Raw genomic sequence first — 21,496 nt, 5'->3', positions numbered from 1 at the left:
GGAATAATCCATGTCTATCCACATGGTTTACTTCCAGTGTCTAGGAAGTATTAGAAGATGAGGAGTTCTTTTGCAGTTTCCTTCTCCCATACCAATGTAGTGGCAATCTCAGTTTAACTGTTAGAGTGGCAAATATTCAGGTCTACGTGCTTTTATGTTAGCTTTCAAGTTTTGAAAAGACTTAAGAGTTTTGATTAGGTTAAATTCTGAAAGACTTCAAGTGAATAACTATCATTTATGTGTCGCAAATCCATTTTTCTATGTCCTTCCCAAATTATTAATGTTTCTTTTTTGATATTTAAAATTTTCCCAACGTCTCCAGCATTCTCTCCTGCTTTCTATTACCAATGCTAAGCCTTTATCTTAAACGCAGTAATCAAAAATACTGACAAGGACAAGAGCCCCTGTATTAGTGGTAGTATATAAACATAGAATTTATTATTCCCCTACTTTTATTGCATCTATTTCTCCTGGCTTTTTATCCTTGCAGGATGCCAAAGTAATTAAAGGCAAAAGAAAAATCTCATCTTGAGTCAGAAAGGTTTAGATCTTTTATCAGTGCTGGAGGTGACGAAGCACATGGGAATATCACTCTTGTGATACAGTGGAGTTCAGCTGCAAATTCTGGCCTCCTGTTCCTGGTAGGTGGGCATCTATAGAACTGTTGACACTTAATTGCTTCATCTACACTACCAAGCGCAGGTACTGGAATGTTTTCTTGTGTTGCAAAGAGTGTACACAGCTATCCTCCATTTTTAAAAAAATTATTTTAAGAAAAGAAAGACTGTTAAGTCCTAATTACGGGGTTGCAACAAGCAGTTAAAAAAAAAAAATAAAAGCGCTACTTCCTAACTAATTTAAAGATTGCTTGGCCTCAGGTTTTTCTATGGATTCTCTGCAACTCACGGCACCATTACATATATATTACACAATTCCTTATGGCATATTCTCTGTAACAGAACTGCAGTGTACAAGAATCATGCAGAAACAGGAAGTTTCAACTCTAAAGCAAAATCAGAGCTAATACTACCTTCTGCAATAGCCTCTAGTAACTTATCAGAACAAATGGAAAAATCATTCTTTTTCCAAAAGTAGGACATTTCTGGCTACTCCACTTTTACAGAAACCAAAATACAACAGGGAGGAGCATTTCTGTGGTATTTAAGTGGAAACATTGCCAGAGACTGCTTTATTGTGGTATTTTAGTTGAACACAAGTAGGTGGTTACTGTGGTATACTTGCACAGCATAACTCAGTTATCCTTTTAAAAAAGAAATGCAAGATTTAGTTATAAGTGTGTCAAATACAGTTAACAATGACAAACCAGCCTCTTTACAGGAGAGACATACGTTTTCCATACACACCCTTTTGAAAATAACTTTTTGATTCTCTGTTGGTAACATTTTATCATTTCCAGCAGAAAAGCCAACTGGAAAACTCTATGAGGCTGACACTGTGTTTAGTCTCATTGCCTGGGATAAGCATTCTTTTAAAAGTTAATCCTTTAAATAGTTTGCTTTTCTTGCTAATGCAATGCACACTCCTCATTTTAGGATGTTTTCTTGAGGTTTATTTAAGGATTCCACCAATTTTCTTGATATTTTATAACAAAAAAAAATCCCATTATTTTCAGTAAGAGCTAAATAAATGAAATTTTAATGTCAGAAATCCTCATAGCTCTCATTACTACAGATGGATAACAACTCGGGTGCCTAGTGAGGCTTCCTTCTAGCATGTCAAATGCTATGTCTGTTCTTAATATATCAATATCTCATTAACATTATAACGGCAGACATTACATGGAGATTCACAATGAGTTTCCTTGCACTCTTCATTCATAACACGTTTTAAATTCTATCTATGGAGCTGGTAATTTTGCCTCTGGAATCTCCCTATAGTCTGCTGTCAAGTCCTTACACAGCATGAGTGGGAGCTTTAGTTACTTACATGGCCAAATTGTTATCTAGAGTGGAACATGGTCATCATTTGAACGCCATCACACAACATGCACAGGACAACCAAGTGATCAGGCTCAGCCAGCATGGGTTCATGAAAGGCAGGTCCTGCTTGATTAACCTGCTCTCCTTCTACGACCGGGTGACCCACTTAGTGGATCAGGGAGAAGCCATGAATGTTGTTTACTTGGTTTTTAGTAAAGCCTTTGACACCATTTCCCACAGCATTCTCTTAGAGAAACTGACTGCTAAAGGCTTGGATCAGCATACTCTTTTCTGGGTAAAAAACTGGCTGGATGGCCGGACCCAAAAAGTTCTGGTGAATGGAGTTAAATCCAATTGGCAGCTGATCACAAGTGGTGTTTCCCAGGGCTCAGCACTGAGGCCAGTTCTGTTTAATAACTTTATCAATGATCTGGATGAGAGGATCGAGTGCACCCTCAGTAAGTTTGCAGATGACATCACGTTGGATGGGAGTGTTGATCTGCTTGAGGGTAGGAAGGCTCTACAGAGGGATCTGGACATGCTGAATCAGTGGGTCAAGGCCAACTGTATGAGGTTCAAGAAGGCTTAAGTGCCAGATCCTGCACTTGAGTAACAACCTCATGCAACGCTACAGGCTTGGGAAGAGTGGCTGGAAAGCTGCTCAGCAGAAAAGAACCTGGGGGTGCTGGTTGACAGCCAGCTGAATATGAGCCAGCATTGTGCCCAGGTGGCCAAGAAGCCCAGTAGCATTCTGGCTTGTATCAGAAATCCTGTGGTCAATGTGACTAGGGAAGTGATTGTCCTCCTGTACTCAGCACTGGTGAGACCACACCTCGAATACTGTGTTGAGCTTTGGACCCTTCACTACAAGAAAGACATCGAGGTGTTGGAATACGTCCAAAGAAAAGCAATGAAACTGGTGAAGAGTCTAGAGAAAAAGTCTTGTAAGGAGTGGCTGAGGAACTGGAGTTTAGTCTGGAGAAAAGGAAGCTCAGGGTAGACCTTATCACTCTCTACATCTACCTGAAAGGAGATTGTAGCAAGGTGGGTGTCGGTCTCTTCTCCCAAGTAACAAGTGATAGGCCAAGAGGAAATGGCCTCAAGTTGCACCAGAGGAGGTTTAGATTGGATATTGGATATTAGGAAAAATTTCTGAAAGGGTTATTAAGCACTGGAACAGGCTTCCCAGGGAAATGGTTGAGTCACCATCTCTGGAGGTATTTAAAAGATCTGTAGATGTGGCACTTAAGGGCATGGTTTAGTGGTGGACTTGGTAGTGCTGGGTTTGCAGTTGGAGTCAATGATCATAAAGGTCTTTTCCAACCTAAACAATTCTATGATTCTATATCAGGGAGTAAATGTGTGTCCTGACTTTGGAATAGCAACTCGCAATGATACCTATATCCTATTTCAAGGTAAGGCAGAGTAATAAACCAGAGAAGAGACTTGCTTGTCAAAGTTTGTGCAGCGATACCTCAGAATTTTCTTCAGTGGCAATTTCTAGGTGTCATGCGTAGATCTGAAGACCATATTTAAGCTTTGGGAACTCTGACTTCTTTTTCAAACGAGATATATGCTTTTTTAGAGTCAAAATACTTAACAAAAAAGATTCTTTCAAACGCTATTTTTCAAACTCTGAGAAAGATTATTCCTGTATTAATAAGAGATGTCTCGACTTTTGATATCTTGTTTGTAAAATAAACTGTAATATCTCTTAAGGTAAAGCTTAAGTTTTCTTCTAATTGCTAAATCTACAATTGTTGCAATTATTACACGGTAAAAAGGAATAATAGAGACTAATGTTTTACTGTAATCTTTTCATTGATGTTCCAGTTATTATCCATCAAACTAAGTGTTAGAAGAGGACAAATCGGATATAGTACGCAACTTATTTCATAAGGATTTCAAACACAAGCTCTAATGTGCATTAATATGCATTTAATATGTATGTTAAATGCAAGCTGGTACAATTTTAACTAGCTAATAAACTAGAATTGACAATACTTTACCTCAATTATTCCTAGAAGTGTAAGTGCTCAAATTCTGAATAACTGACTTTTTTGGGTGTGATAATTGTAAGACTAATGAATGCAGTCACATCAGCACCTTTGTCATTTACATTTCTGTAGCACTATTAGATTTGCATTATGTAATATTCTTTCTCAACACTAAACTTTTCACGTTATTTTATTTCCAAACCTTAACAGCTAAAATACTCAGAGTCAAAACTATAATGAAAAAGTTACCAAAAAGAAAAATTTTGATCTAGCTCCCAGGCCAAAAAATGCTATCAATAGTAAACCGACTTTTTAAATATGGGGAAAATATTAAAATATGAAACACTCAAGCGCTTAAAAATCCTATTTCCGTAAATACTTTTAGCTCCCCTGTGAGACAACAATGATCTGTTCCAAGATGATATTTAATCAGGAAAGATAGATTTCTGGTTAGGATATTGAAACAAACACAGATACTGTGGTCTTGTGGCTGAATTCAACAAAGAATTTAGGTGTCTGACTTCCAGAGCAGTCAGAACAGCCCAGCTGCTACTTCATCACAATGGTATGTACATTTCCTGTGTACCACCTTGTTGGATTTAAATTTTCTGAAGTTTTCTGCTTCTGGGCATACTAGGAACTGTTGCAGGCTGGTTAACTCAGCACAAATATCTCCTATTTGCAGCCTGCCCACTGAGGGACTTCTCTATCCTGTTGGATCCTCCAAGAACATAATAACTGCTTTCTTTTAGGAGAATTACTTTATTCCTTGGAACACTCATTCAGAAGTAGTTCAGTCCCTTCCTCTGCTTGCAAAAGGAACAAGAATATCAAAGTCATATCTCAAGTCAGTACCAGGGTAGAGATGACTTCTGTCGATGCTACACCAACATTCAGGAAAGAGAGGAACCTCAGGGGAAGGATGGCACTGGGACTGGCTTTCCATTTCCTGAGTAAATGCTCTAATCAAGAGGCGTTTAACAACAAGGTGGACAACAAACCCTTCCTTAGTCTCCAGATAAAACACTCTGCTATTGAATTTGATTAGTTCTGCATAAACAATTGAATGCAGAATTTGAATGAACCAAGAAGGTGAACCACACTGCAACTTAGTGGTGAGGAATTTAGTGATGAGGACAGTCATATGCGAAGGACAACTGTGGGGTCCAATAATTTATCGGCTCAGCAACTCTCTTGTTTGTAGATCTAGCATTTATGATACAGGGGCCTCTAGATGCTGCTGTAGTTCAGTTAATAATTTTGCCTCCAGCTTAGTTGTTTCATACTTTTTGCAGTACTGTATCTTTCTGCTGCATTTACTATAATTACTGGATTAGTTCGTGCAGTATGGTATACAACAGACAATCTGGGGAGGACCAGCAAGTCAGTATGGCACTTAGATACCTCTAATTCTGTCCTTCTTGGTGATAGCTGAGAAGGAATAAACTTTCATTTCACCAGCTTAACCATAAAAACTTCTAGCTACTTCTACACATCCTGGAAGCAACAGAATTGCTAGTTTGCAGAAAATTTTGGATGGATCAGCAAAACCAAAGAAAAGCCCATCTCAGCTCAGGCAACATAGAAACAATAGAGATTAAACCAGTCTTTCCTCTCAAGACTGATAAAAGTTTGAGGCTCAAAGGAAGGGAATTTTGATAGGAGGCAAGTAAAATCCTAATGCAATATTTGAACTTCAACAGAAACTTGGGGCTTACAAGACTCCAAAACGCAGGCAGAAACTCTGAGCATTGATCATATAGGAATCAAAATCAGAAAACAAATGAATAGTCACCCCAATAAAAAAAAAAAGGAAACAATGAGAGCTTTAATCTGTTTCAGAGGAAGATTTTTCAGAAATTGATAAAGAAACACAGATATTAATGAATGAGTAGCTTTTATATGTTAATTAATATCAAATGTTTTTAATAATTTATCCTCTCTTTTCCCCTCTTTCTAAAGTAAAACTAAAGAGATCCCCCAGGCACGCTCCCAAGAAATAAATACAAAGACCTATCATGAATATTATGACATTAAGCACTCAAAGATCTGAAAATTTTGAAGCAAAAAGGTGTCTTAGCCACTTTACTCACTGTCAGTACACAGTATCAAAGAAGTAAGACATATATGAGAAGTCTTCGATCCACTTTTTCTTCATCATGACGAAGCAAATGCCAAATGCACATTAACTACTCAAAGTAAGTTCTAGGGATGTCTTCTCAAAAAAATAGCTTCTTTAAAACTGAACAGCCCATTCTTCACAGAATGTATGAATCAGGAAGTTGTTTCTTTATTTTGTATAGCAGGTTCACAGTCTATTCTTTTACCTTTCCATTTTGTTAAATACAAATTTTCACACAGTTTCCCATACAGAATAAACAATACGTAATATGACTTAGTTAACGTCAGTGAAGAAAAAAAAATTCTTAGAATTTGCCTATTTCTGGAGTGCTTAGTATCAGAAACTCACTACTGCAAAAATGCTATGTTCTATGTAGTTCTTATTAAATAAGCTAATTCACAAACCGGGCATTTATTTACTACTCTATTCTCAGGATAAAATCTGAAGTTCCAGATAATTTAGGTAAAGCTGAGGGATGTTACTCAGTCATACACATGTATTATGATAGGCACTGTAAGAAGAAAGGACACTATAATTAATTACAGTCCCCATTGTTGAACTTAAAAGACCTGGTAAATTGCATCAAAATTATGGGACTCCCTAGGTGCTTTAAGTTTCTAAGCTGCAATCTACTGCAAAAATAGCTAAACCAATCATATTAGGCAAAGATTTAAGGAATTGCTTGTTTGTTTTTCTAATTATTCCAACCTTGGACAGCAGACACAAGATCATTGCAGTACTCAAGGCTTATATTTTCTATAGTATAAGTACTCCATATGTCAGCTTTAACAAAAATCATGATTGCATACGTGATCTTGCGCTGAAACATTCTCTTTTTTTCCCAAATCACAACTGACTTTCTCCTTTCTATTTTGCTTGACTGTGCAAAACTCATCAGTAATACAAAGTGAATCAAAATACAGAATGGTTTTGCAGTGGAATACTTGACATTGAAGCCTACATTGTGAAACCTTTGGGAAATTTAAAAAAGAAACAATGACCAATGTATTGAAAGATCCATTAGATTAAAAAAAAAAAAAAAAGAGAATATTTTCCAGAACATTTCCATAGAGAAAAGAAAAACAACAAATTTCCTAGAAAATTTACATTTGGCAGCTGGATTTATTATGTGCACATGTTACTCAGCAAGAGGACTTTTTTGAACTAAGTGTACTCAGAAGGGGTAGCCTGTAGAGCAATTCATACTGTGAATAGTGTCAAGAAATATAGGGCAAGAAATAAATCTGGGTCATGAACAGAGGCTAGCATGTGTTGTTTTGGTACATCTGCTTCATTTCTTAGCTTGTCATACATTTAAAACATAAGACAGATTGCTGTAAGGGTTGAATTTTTTTCCCATTTAAATGAGAATAAAGTCAGACACTAGCAGGAATGAGGCTTGTGCTAAAAGACCTCTGTTCCTTTTTGGGTGAGAGGAAAACTGCTAGTTTTCAAAACTAAACTTGGAGCCTGCAACAGAGTCTCACAGTTCTCCAGTTGTTCATAGTGGAAGAGATGCTCACATATTCTCACTAAGGAAGAAAGTGGTCAAGGATGGATCTATGTGAATCTATGTATATACTGGGAAGTCTCCAGTAAGCATAAGCAAGGGATAATTGAAACCTACCTTCAGGGTCTGGCTAGAGGACAGGAACAAAAAAGAGATGTGGGAGGCTTTTTCTAACTAGACAGGGTCCAGCTGAAAATAATTGTTCTCTTTGTTTCCTTTTCTCCCCACCTCCAATCTTTTCTTGCAGGAGACCCCTTTGATTTTATTTCACAGCATTTCCTGTATTCTTAGCCCACACTATCATGATTCATGCAAATAGAACCTGTTTATTAAGCAAAGAGAGATCTGCACACTCAGAGTAACTTTCTTCTTCATTTTCTAAAAGAAGTCATGCAAAATAAGACCAACGCTGGTATCTTTAACTCCAGATTCCAGCGAGTTCACCGCTCTCTAGCTGGTTTGAAAAAAATTATTTTATAACAAGATTTTCTTACAGATAACCAAGATGCTTCTGGGCTATGTGGGGGTTGATTATTGCCACATGTGAGCAGCCTAGAGAAATTAAGAGCCAACTCAGTATTATTAAAACAGACCTCGAAGAGCACTGCATTTATTTTTTACCAGCCTATAAAAATCTTCCTCATCACGACCACCAGACACAAGCACAGAAGCCCAAAGGGACATGTTATTCCATCAACACAATAATAAAAATACAATGTCCGTTAATCATAACTGATTCACTGCCTCTGTCAGCAAAATCATCCATTTCAGAGAAGCCTGTGTACATTTTGCAGTGATTCTGAAGGCTCCGTCATGCCAATGAATCCCTAGAAATGGCGATTTCTACGTCTTTACAACACAGCTATGTTCTTCTCTATCAAAAGACAAAGTGAATGAGAGAAATGATAGAATTAAAGAAAAAAAAAATCACCTCTGTAAAATGATGAAAGTGGCCACCGGGATAAAGATAAAGAAGATATGTTCAGGGCACAATGAACATCTTGCTATTCTTTAATGACTCCTTCTCAGAAGTCCAGGTTATCTTTTACAACAGAGAAAAAAAAAAATTGTTCTTTGGTTTTCTAGCAACATGCTGTTTCATGCTCAGGTATAATGTTTTGATTTACTACTCATGTCGCGATGAAAAAAAACAAGGTAAACCAGTCCATTTGTCACAGTCATGCACACAATACTTTGGAGTTTCGTCATGAAAAGATATTTTGCCCAAGATGTGGGGTTACTCTGTGTATTTCTCAAAATAGTGCATTGCAATTCTGCAGTAACCAGAAGTTTCCAGCTTATGTACTTATATCATGCAATACAGATATATGGTTAGAAGTCATAAAAGCAGACACGTTACACTTTAGCAGTGTAACATTTATGATATTGGCAGGTTAGCCCTGGGTATCCGTCCAGATACTTATGATGAACTGCAAATCATAAACTTCTGGCCCTGAACACTCGAATACATTCAAATGATTTTTTTTCTGATCTTGCAGTTCCCTCACTGAAAGGAAGAACAAGAAGATCACATAAAATAAGCAGAATAACAATGCTTGACATATTGTTAAGCAGTCATTGTTAACTCAAGTTCAGCAGCATTTATTTTTAAGTACCGAACGATTCCTAAGTACATACTCTGCTGGGACTAAAAATTACTAAATGTTATCCAAGTGCTCAGTACTTTACTGAAATAACAGCTCAGTTTTTATTCCAGGAACTGATACAAACTGAAGGTGCTACTGGAGGGAGATATTCCTTTGCAAGACTCGGTAGTGGTATCTCTGGCCAATATAAATCAACAATTGCAACAAATTCTCATGTCAGTCTTTTAGATCAGACAGTGTAGCACAGAAGATACATCTTCTGGTATCAGAAACACGCATTTGAAATGGTGCAGAAGAAAGTATTTTTTGCTGCAAAACCCAAAATTAAATTAAAACATTTTTCTCTTAAAATATCATAAGCTGAATTGGAAATTTCTATTAAACAATTTTACAGTGTTCAATTTTCCTGGTTAACAAAAAAATTTCATTTCCTTTTGAAGATGATTTGCTAATCTATATCTAAAAGCACACAGATCTGTATTAATTTACTGATCCTTATAAGGAACTCTATTTACTAGGGAGGGTTGGAGCTTGCATTTGTAGGTGTTCCCGATTGTGAAATGCAACATTGCTTAAATCTTGGTGTATAACAATATCGTGCCTTAATTACTAAAAGTCTGTTTAGCTCCCCTAAGTTGGTTGTTCTGGATGAGCAAACATGGCTTTATAGAGAAGGACAGAAATCTACTTTTAAACCTTGTTCAGAGAAATCTGTTGTATCTGGCTGGAAACCAAGAAGCTTCACTATTGCTCTTTGAGTAAAGATTTGAAAAGTGAGGAGGAGAAACCACAACCCCAGCAGAGCTGTGGCACTTGGAGCAAGCTGAGAAGGTGGCCCCAGACTTAGGAACTCCCCCATACAGAGACAGCGTAAATTTTTCAAAAGCCAAAATTGAAAGCCAAACACTGAAAGCAAATCTGAATGGTTAAATATACAGTAACGATCAGACCAGTGTTTTGGACCTAATTCACATATTGTGGAATGCAGATAAAAGCCCTGAGCTCAACTAGATGAAGCTGAGGAATTTTCTGCTCTAATGATGTCTCCTTTACTAGAACCTGTAAGACCTTGTTGAGCGTTGCAGATCTTTGGCTTATCACTGTGGACAATAATTTCTTTGTGAATCACTTCATCTAGCAAATCATCACTGTGTCCTCTACAGATGTTTTTCATGAAGACTAATTAATTTCTTCTAGGGGACTAATGCCAACAAAGATGTTATGCAGGAATACATTGTTTCTTAATACCAAGAAAATCTTTTCTGAACCTAATAATATATTTAACATCCTAACTCCTTGCCCAGCAGATTCCTATTCAGGGGTAGCATGTCATTTAGACATATACTATACAAAGAAAACTTTTGCTTGCATGTTCTATAATTTGCATTATGGAGAGACAAGAAGCTAGATCCTCCTGAAGTTTCATTTTGATTTCAAAGCAAAGCAACACTCCTCCCTCAGATTTTATATCACTGCAGTTATATCAAAGCTTTAAATTGAGATATTAACTAGAAACTGGTCATGTGGCTCTGTTTATACCTACGCACATTTTTATTTTCATGCCTCTAATAGTGCGACATAAAATAATAAGCATGGTGCTATCTTATATTGTAAGAAAAAAAAAGTAGTTTTGTAGGGTTTTTTTTAAATTCATTTTTATATTCTTCCACCAGAAAATGTAAGAATATGGCCTATTAGAGAATATATACCATTATGACAGGTATCCAGTGTTTGATTTAAATAAACTGTGCTAAGTTGTTGTCCATCCAGTCATTTTTACAGGTAAGCACCTGCAAGCACGCGATATTGATAGGACACAAACTCATATTACTTAGTTGAAAAAGTTTTCGATATCATTAAGTGCTCAGTTGTTGTAGTAACAGCACTCTACAAGAAAGTTATTTCAACAGAACAGGTATCCCAGTAATAATTTGTATTAGCTGTTCAACACTGAATGTGCCGGACTAGAATTAACAAACTCTTGTTTTTTTTTCTTTTTTAATTATTGCCACACGAACCATAATTAGAGATTATCTCACCGATTAGTCAACACAGAAGTGAAATAAAATAGTGTTTGCAATGTAGATCATGTAGCACCTAAGAAATCAGTATGAACCCAATTTTTAAAAATAATTTTTAGAAAGCATTCTTTCCCAGCCCACTGCTTTACGAAGTCTGAGATCAGATCACTTTTAAGTGGTGGCAGTGTTTACCACGCTTTTGCATAGCTTCTGCTTTATGTATTACTGTCGATACGTTCCTCATATTATCCGAGATGGCTAAATAAATTCCTGTCTTGTGAAATTACATCAAAGACCACAGTAATGTTCTCTCTTATATTGCAGAGAATACAATGAGATGAACAGCAGCTAGACAGACTGGCATCCATGTCAAAAATTATCATCATGATCTAAGAGAAGGAAAGCAAGTAGGGAGATTGCAATGCTAAACTTTCTTTAATTGTAACACATATGGATACTCTGACACCATGTTGAGAAGCACAGGATGCATGACAGGATGCATAGATAACATTAAGGCAACTGAAAGTTGTCTGCAGTGTTGTCAGCAATGTATCCTCTGGGATTTTCCCTTCCCACTCATGATTTCCCCAGATATTATATAAGAAAATAAACACCTCTTCATTATTTTTCTCTTCAGAAAAAAAGCAGGGATTCAGATATTCCAAAAACTAGGAATCACCCTGAGCAGCAGAGTGATTACTTTTCTGTCAATACCTCTAAGATATTAGAAGGTAAAATCTTTATTAACGCAAGGAGCAGGTGTCAGGCTTTGACTGTAAAGCGCGGAATTCTTCCTGCTTAACCCAGAGGGATTTTTAACAGATACAATCATTTTGAAGAGCAAACACCCAATAATAAAACTTGAATGCTATTTGCACTCATGTATGCAGCTGGGATATCAGTACATTATTCAAGTACTGGTTAAATGAACTGTTGGATTTACAAAAAAATCCTTCAAACCCAGAGACAAAATTATTGTATGATCCCCTATCAGTCAATAACAAACAGACACAAACTCTCCTGGTTTTGCAGCACAATATCTTGCATTGGAAATGCCAAATGACAATAAGTTTAAAAAATTATATTGTTTACTAATTAAATGCCAAATATATCCTAATAAAGCTGTACAGAACAGTGACAGAGTCCAATTTGATCTAGCTAAGAAAAAACCAAACCACCCTGAAGTCTTCATTTTCCAAGTTTTATTCTCTCCTTCTACTGTATTTTTTGTAAATAAAACTTCTTCGGACCATGTGCAAATAGCTATCCAGGAAAAAATGCTTTTAAGATTTTTTAAAAAAATTTTAGCTTTATATGATTTCTGATATTAACTTCAGAATACAGTGGCATCTTAGAGATCTTTTCGTCAGGAAATCTGAATAACTGTGACAAAATAAGAAGTGAAGTTGGAGAGTATTTTAGGCACCACATGTGAAATACTGATAATTACAATGACCCTACAGTGGTCAGCCCCCTAAAACAGCACAGCACACACTCTGAAGTCGTTACCTTACGGATGTCCAGCATACACTATTTCAACACCAGTGAGTCTTGCTGGAGAAGGTTTTCGTTAAAGTGCTATTGAAGAATTCTGTACTGTAAAATTAATTGTTCTTAAAGCAATACATGTAGAAACTAACGACTGTATATATCCTGAAGGTTATGTGTTACGATGCAGATTTGACAGTATTTTGCTTTGTTTAGGATAATAATCTGAGTTATCAGGAGGACTTTTTTTTGCTTCTTTTATACTGTGAGGAAAGATAGAATGTATATTACGGGATGCCGAAGGTGTAAGGGTTGAAGAACAATATAATACAAAATTAAATTTATTTATTTATTGAGAGAAAGAATCCCTACTCCTTTGTCACACACTGTGTGACTTATAAATACTGCACACCCTTTGTATCAATTAGGCACTACCGAAAAAAACTTTTTTGCTCTGTTTCCTAATCTGTGAAAAGGCAACACAAATGCTTATGGAAGAGACAAGAAAAACTATTAAAGCATCAATAAAGAATTTAAATTCTCTGGATGCATATATTGTGTGTATGTGCTCTCAATTACATCTGTGAAGCCTGTAACATCGGGGCAGAGGACTGAAGAATAAATAATGCAAAAGTGAACTGAAAATCCCAGGTGGGATTAAGGTCAGGCAGTCATTTTTATATGAGTCAGTGTGTTATTAACAAGACAGAGGAGCAAATCCACTAAGTCAGGCTTCAGAACTGTGATCTCTCAAGGAAAAATAGCATGAAAAAAAATTATAATTGTTGCCTCTTGACAACACCTAGCTATAAATCATGGTGTCAGGGAAAGATTTCAACTTTAAAGCAAATAATCTTGTGTACCTATGTGGGTGACAAAACCTCTTGGTGCTTCAGGTATTAGAAAGTGCTCAGTCTTTTCACAACTGTTTTGCAATGAAGGTCTCAAGCCCTTTAAAAGTGCAATAAAAGCGCTGCTTTAGTGATTGATGTAATTTTTATTCTCTTTTGTTTCATGTAAATAAAATAAAACTTGCACCACTGCACTGGCTTATGTAATGCTGCCGTAGAGATGTTGGATTGCAGAAACATTAGGTACCAGCACAAGCGGTTATTTTGATCACTAAGGAAAGATCAAAGATTTGACAGGAAGCTGTTTCAGGCTTTTGGTACTGTAGACCAGATTTAGCTGCAGGAAAAGAGCCAGCAGCTGGGATCAGGGGTTTGTCTTTGCTGAGGTACAAAGAAGGAAATTCATTTATTGAAAAATAGTCTGAGAGGTAAAAAAAGACTTAGACCTGGCAAAAGTGGGTCTAATTTTAGTCTTCTAACAAATCTCAACATAGATACAAAGATTCACGGGAAAAATTAGAGGCTTAAAAGGGAGAAGAATGGTGAGCAAGAAGATGCTCACATTAGACATAGAAAATACCCAGGAGAGGAGCTGGATCAAAAAGTATCCTGGACTGTCTCATAGTTTAGTCTCTGTATCAAACCTTTCCCATAAATTAGCCAAAGCAAGAAGATTTGCTTTTTTACCTTTGTATGTTAAATCCCAGACAGATCACTCTGTCAGTGGTTAGGAAACAAATTTGTGATTACTGTCCTGCTTGAGAACATATAATAGTGTTTAGCACCTTGGTAAATACTTTGCCCAGCCAGCTGTAGTCATTCAATGTGTGGTGTCCTTGGATTTTTCTGTAGAGGATGATGATCTTTGTGATGATTATTATTAAGCCAGGAAGGAAGAATGAAAATGAGCAGTACTCAATGATAAAGCTCAGAAGACATTCACATCACTAAAGACAAACCTGGGCTCCAGATCTCTGCATCAGTGAACATTCAATGCAAACCAGTTAGGCAGAGACTCAAACTCCCAGCATCAGTTGGTAAGCTGTTCCAAAGAGAAAACAAAATATCGCTGCCTCCCATCAGTCTCTGAATGTGAAGAGGCTGGCTTTTGGAGAGCAGAGTTTTCCAAATAACTGTCTTCAAAATATTTCTCAGTAATGAGTCCCTTCTCAACCTTTTACAGGGTTTTTCTCTGTCTAAGTTTATATGCTGGTATCACATATTGTCATCAGCATAGTTGGTATCAGACTTCAAAAACAGAGACTAAGATTTCCAATACAGAGTAGCTCAGTTTATTTGCCTAGTGATTTTGATTTCAAGGACCAAAAATACCCATTTTTTTTTTTTTAATAGGAGCAGAAAGGAATGGAAAGCCAGTCGCTTGCCTTTTCCATTTGCAAGGACATGCACATCTGGTAAGAGAAAAACATTGTGGAGGAGTCCCCTCTTAAAACACTGGCAGCACAGCACACTACAAAGAAGGCAAGAGCCTGCACAGATAGTCTTAATGAGGATTTATTTGTTCATTTGTCTATTCTGTATGAAAACAAAAAGGGCAAGAAAGCTGCTTAAAATCAACATAGAGGCCCCAAAAAGTCTGACTATGAACACTGCTGATCGCTCTTGCATTATTACTTGTGCTGAGCATCAGGAAAATGTAGATTTCTGACATTTTTTCTTTCAGCCTCATTTCTTACCCTTCTTGCAATCTTTTCCACAGTAATCTATGATTCCATCTAAGGAGATGCAGTCTGAATGAATCAGTTATGAGTCTGGAAATCTGGACTTCTCAAGTTTTCATTCCATCTGTGACTCCGCCTGTCAACAGACTACAGTAAAATGCATCATCCCCTTTTCATCTCAGATGACCCATCTTCAAAGCGGCTGCAGGTGATCTGAAACTCTGCTTGCACCTCAACACTGTCCATAACCCACACTGCAGGGATTCCTGTTCCATAACTGGGAAAGGCAGAGGTGGCAAATCAGGCCGTTATAGTGTGAAGACAGCCAAAATGATACTTTGATGAAATAATGGGACTGCAGACACTAAAGTGCTAGTTGTGGATCTAATGACTTTACACCGCATATAGTTATTATTCTCCTTTTCCTTTCCCCTAGGCAAACCAATTTAAAGACATATAGTGAGGAATTATTAGTGAATCGTTCTATTGTACATTTTAAACTGAAATAAAAATGTCAAATTCACAGCCTTGCTATAAGTTGCCTTCAAGGGAGTAAGGCACTAAGATATAAAAGTTCTATATACCTTACAAAAGACCATAAAATGTGACTAGATTTGCAAAACTCGGCTTTTAACTTTTATATTTCTCACTACTATTTGTTGGCGACTCTGCATTTTCCTTACTGAACACTATTGCTGTAAACAAGAGAGATTAAGACTGAACAACAATGCAAACAAAACATTAAAAGGTCAAAGTACTATATTTGGAAAAGATTTTTTCCAAGATATATAGGGCACAAATGCTCCAATTCTGCATTCTTTATACAGGATTATTACGTAATGTTGTATGGCAATGTAATAGTCTGATTATTATCTTCCTCTCCTCAGTGGTTTAATGTAATTTATGGAGTTCAACAACACTCTTGTCAAGATATACACATTTCAGTATGTGCGTTACAAACATTCCCAAGAGAGGCCAATGGTTTGATTTTTGTCAAGGTCAAGAGACCAACAGAGTCTGTCCTATCTCCAAGCAGCACAATGGAACATTTGAAGAGATGAGTTCCATTGCATATCTAGAGAAGAAAGTATATACCAAAGATGCTTTGTCCTTTCTCTCTGGAATTTCTTGTTTTTAAGGAACATCTGGAATTTCAATCAAAGACTGAATGAATGTGGAAAATTAACTTTATTTTTGTCATCAAAAGTAATTGCTGCAGATATAGATAAGGGACAGTGGAGGAACAACTAAATTACAGGAGTCTCATCTGAGTTTATTCTGGTGCCAAAAAGAAAAAGGGGGACCTTATATGATGGTCTTCTCTCTGAACATTACGCAGAATAAACCCTGCCCTCCAATTCTCTCTTGCCTTGGTGGAACATTACTTTTTGTCAGCATTTCCTTAGAGTGGCAGTAGCCATCTTCCACACGTAGAAACTGTTGTTAAGGAGTAAACACTCAGCACTTGCCTTAGTGTTCTTCTTCTGTGGCTTACTAGGAGCTTTCTTCATTCTCTTCTTAACTACCCATCTGAGGCCTATGTGACTGTTAAAAAATATTTCAAGAAAAAAAAGCTGTCCTGTCTTACTGAAGCTACAAAACAGCTTTTCTGTAGGATAATGTCCAGCAGCAATGCGAAGTTGTGGTTTTCTGGAGTTCTAAGAGTTGGCTTAGGCTTGCCTGAATGCTAAAACCATTTTGTAGCCTAAAATGCAAACAATTCTGGTGTTTGATTATCTGGTCATCACCAGGCTAATGCTAACAACATACTCTCTCTACTCCTTTAGCACTAGACCATTAAGAAAACCTCAGACACTTTTAGAAATCAAGCTGTCAACATGATTCAGCTTCTTCAAGAACTGATGCCCTGGATTAGTGCAGTAGTGTTACTTCAGAGTACATAAACATTAAAAAGTAATATATCAAGACACGGGATACTCTCAGTAAACTAAGCATACATATTTTTATGCATAAGTGTACTTGTAAAAGAAGCAGATTCAGTATGCACTGCTTTCTTAACAGTATTTGAGACAAATATGCATGCATTTTATACAGACATATAAGTATTTGGGCAACTACACTCATTCTCCTATTAACCATGAGTGTGTCCTGACCTCATGCTGGAACTCCTACAGTGGCTAAGGTGTGCAATCCGTACAATGAGCTGAAATATTGAAAGAATTTGCTTCAAAGAACGTGAAATCTGGAAACATCGCAGTTGCATACTAAAAGTTCAAGTCCGTTCACTGAAGTCATGCTGTATACAGTGATTGTTCTTGAGGAATAAATTTTTCTCCCAGCTGCGCTGCATGGTTGTAGCAGCTACATGCCTTAGGTGTGAACTCTTTAAAAAAGCTCTATTTATTTTAAAGAGTACAGGCTTTTGAGGGTTGAAGATGTGCTTTCTTTTCACATTCTGAAATACTGAAGCTACAAGGTGTCTAGTTCCCCAAGACAGACACTGGAATTTGGCAGTTCTGCCAGCTTCAGAAAATCTGTGTGTGTGCTCAGCCATCTCAAGTTTACAAGCGGACTGGAAGAAGACAGAGAGCCAAGTTCTATATTGGTGGCGTTGTTCCATCAAAATCAATGGAGTTAATCTCTTTTGCTACTGCAAGGATCTGCCCCCCTGCTGCCCTGCCTATCAACACCTTACTGCTAGTAGAAAATCCATGCAGATTTTTGCACAGGTACACAGGTACAAATATGTCCTTCATTTGAATAAACTACAAAGTCAAAAAAAGCCTTCTTGTGTTTTAAAATAAATAAGAAATCACTTAAGAAACATGTCAGAAGGCATGAGATGTAAAGCTGTTAACATTGTATAAGGGTAGTGTCTGACTTCCGCTTTCTTACAAGTAGGGGATGAGATATTTTGCTATGGAGAAATCCTAAAGAATCTTTAATTAGGAAGCGTATTTACTGGTTGCTAACACAACATGTTCATGTATCATTTGCTATTTTCATTGTATCTTAACCATTTTATACCATTTTTGTCTTTTGCTGTGTATATATCTCCAGAGAACTGTAACTAAACTTGAACTTCTTCAGATACAGAGATCCTGGCGTGAACACTGGTTTGGTAACAGAGAGATCCTCAAACACAACCATCTACCCATATGTCTCCAAGTCTCACTGTAGGAAGGGTGGGAATCATTAAACAACAGAAAGACATTATGCAGAAGACAGCACTGTTACAGTGGATTATAGAAGCAGAATTAGCTATTCATAAATTTAAAGCTAATCTGTTTTTCTCAGTAGCTGAGGCACTGAAGGTCTCTATATTTACAAATGGAAAGTAACTCCTTAAGGTTTCTGGATGAAAGTAATCTTGCCCTGAGGGACTCCAGTGCGAAATCTTTCAAACATTCTACTTCTCAAGCATGTAGTTATAGAAAGCACTGCTGATTTTCACTGAATGAAATATTGTTAAAGCATTCTGCCAGCTCAGCTTCCACCAACGCAGCTTCCACAAAGCTATGTATTTAAGCACTATGTATTTACACCTCTCAGTGCTTGCCACAGAAGTAATTTAAACCAATTGTTATGCTATTTACATAAGCTTGGGTTTTAAGGGCCAGAGATACAAAACAAACAAATGAAAAAATTAAAACTTTGCCTCTTGATAAAAGTTTGCAAACAGGATAGAGGTCAGACTTATGTAACCTCGATCTGAAACCAAATAAAATACAGAGAGAAATTTCTCCCCCCTCCACTGCAGAAACCTGAAAACCAGCAGGGATTTCCCTTCATCAAAGGTCATTTAGTAAACCATATTTCAGCATCCCTACCTAGACAGATTATATGTTAACAGAGTAAAAAATACCAGGGAAACATCTCATGAAGAACTATAGAAGCTAAGTTCTCACTGTTATATGTACTGCACTTCTAAAGTAAATGAATGGTATGAATAAAATGTATTAACAGTCTCTATAGGCAAGTAGAATTGAAATTACATTGACATGTATAGCAGGGAAAATTCCAGCTGCTGAAAGTGTTCGATGATATCCTGGGTAGTAAATTAGTTTACATGTTTGATTAAAACCTAAATAGATGTTCAATAGAGATTTATATCCTTTTTGCTCATGAAAAAAATCTATATTCTGTATTCATTATTCAATCTTTTCTGTATTCCATATTGCAATCTACTTGGTAAATTAAGAATTAAGACAATACAGAGATACTTTTAAAATAGTTCATCAAATACCTCATTTCTCCTTGCTTATTTTGTGACTTATCACTCCTACTTGTTTCATCTTGCATAAGTTAGATTTTGATCCTGCGATCAATTGGGCATATAACTATTGTTTTGCACAACAAGGGCCTAATACAAGTCAAAACACATTGATGAAGAAGCAGAAAAGGTATCCAGAGGTACTGAATAGATTAAACGCAATGGGGATTATCTGAATTCAGAAACACATCCAAAGCATTGCACAGTGAACTTAACAGAAAATCTTCCATTGACTTCTTTTGGCAGACACATGTGCCCAGTCTTAGGGGTTAGAGCTAACACAATTTATTAAAAAAAAAACAAACAACAAACCAAACACATACTAAACTCTGAAAGTCATGGAAGACATGCAAAGCTCACTTAAGTAAAGACAACTATCAATCATAGAGAATTGAATTTTTTGCTATTTTTGTCAGTGGGAGTATTTTAATTCACAACAGAACTATGGAGAAAAATGGAGAGAGTTGATAAATGCCCACATGCTAGAAGATCTCCACTGAAACAGTTTTATGGAAAAAGCAACTGCTGATCCACAAAGGCAGAGAGCAACCCTATACAGCCATTATCTGAGCAGGACTCTGCTCCACTGAATGTTTAGTTAGTTATTCAGTGCAGTAGCTCCAACAGCTAAGTTTGAGAGCTACTTCTCAGCTCTGCAGTAAGCTGATGATCAGAGCATTTTCCTGGGAGGCTGGTTGAAAGCAGGAACCACCTCTTGCTACACTCCATCCGAGTTTTCTTGGTAGTTCCTGTGGTCATAGAGATAGCTCCCTATAGCTTCCCAGGCCCCCAGGTGTGTTAGTCCTCAACCAAACCACCATGTAAGACCTGCTCTGCAGAAACTTCTCAAATTAGTACAATTTAAGCATTTTTCTCTCATGTGCAAGCTACTTGAAACTACCTCACGTATTCTGTGAGAAAAAAACATATTCATGGATTATTTTGATGGGGCTACTTGCAGGCAGCCCGTCTTTGCTCATCTTGTGCATGACATGCAGGAGTCAGGACACACGACCCCACACAGCAGACTTCCCTAGAGAATAGGGTGCCTGGAAATTGAACATTACAGCGTGCAGGTGCGCAAGCTCCCAACAGCTTCAGCCCTAGGGCTAAAACTATATGCGTTGCAGATGTTATTTTTTCAGTTTAAAATCAATTTAGTTTCAATCTTTTGAGGTAAGATCAAAACTTTTCCTTCTCTCCGTTACTATTGTGATAATTAGACATGCTTTAAAATTATAGTCTTCTCTGTAGCACACAGATGAAGAAGCTGGTTCTTCTGTTCTATTTTATATCAATAGTTAAAACGCTTGATTTTGTTTATCAGACTTAGCACTTTTTCCACCTCCTCTCCTCTTTACTCACACAAAACTCTCAAGGCACAGTATTTGTAGCTTGCTTTTGTTTAAAATTGCTTCATTTGGTTAGCAAGGAGTAAATTATAGCGTGTTATCCAAATATTTAGAAAGAAAAGACTCTTCCATTCATGGAATGCTGATGTATGAATGGTTTACGATATTTGAGCTGCCAATTGACTGCTGCATCATGCTGATGAAGGCTAATGATACCTCAAAAAAATCCTAAACTTTTCAAGTTTTCTTCTTGGATGTATTGTGACCATACTGGTTTTTGTTATGCACCACCCAGAACATTTTCAAACAAATTAAATTTATAATAATTCTTCTGGTTTCTAATTTCAATCGCCTTTTTTTTGCCTGCTCCCTCTCATTTTACACGACATCTGGCAAACTTGGAACTATAAAGTTAAAATTTGAACTAAAGTATTTTATATTACCGAGCATTTGATTTGATACTTGCTGGTCATGCCCTCATGAGCAAGTTTCATGTCTAGTTCAATTCAAGTTTGAAACCGGGCTAAGTAGCAAATACAAAAGGCGTGGTTTACTGCTTCAGACCCTAATCTTGTGAGAATATGTGCCATAGGACTACTCGCAAACTAAAGCAAAGCATATCCTTTAAGCACTCAACTAATAGGACTATTGACGTGGAGGAAGTTAAGGATGTGTGTAAATGTAATGTAAAT

This window comes from Tauraco erythrolophus, chromosome 7, assembly GCF_009769465.1.
Source record: "Tauraco erythrolophus isolate bTauEry1 chromosome 7, bTauEry1.pri, whole genome shotgun sequence".
In the NCBI taxonomy this organism is placed as follows: Eukaryota; Metazoa; Chordata; class Aves; order Musophagiformes; family Musophagidae; genus Tauraco; species Tauraco erythrolophus.
This window is presented reverse-complemented; position numbering follows the sequence as displayed.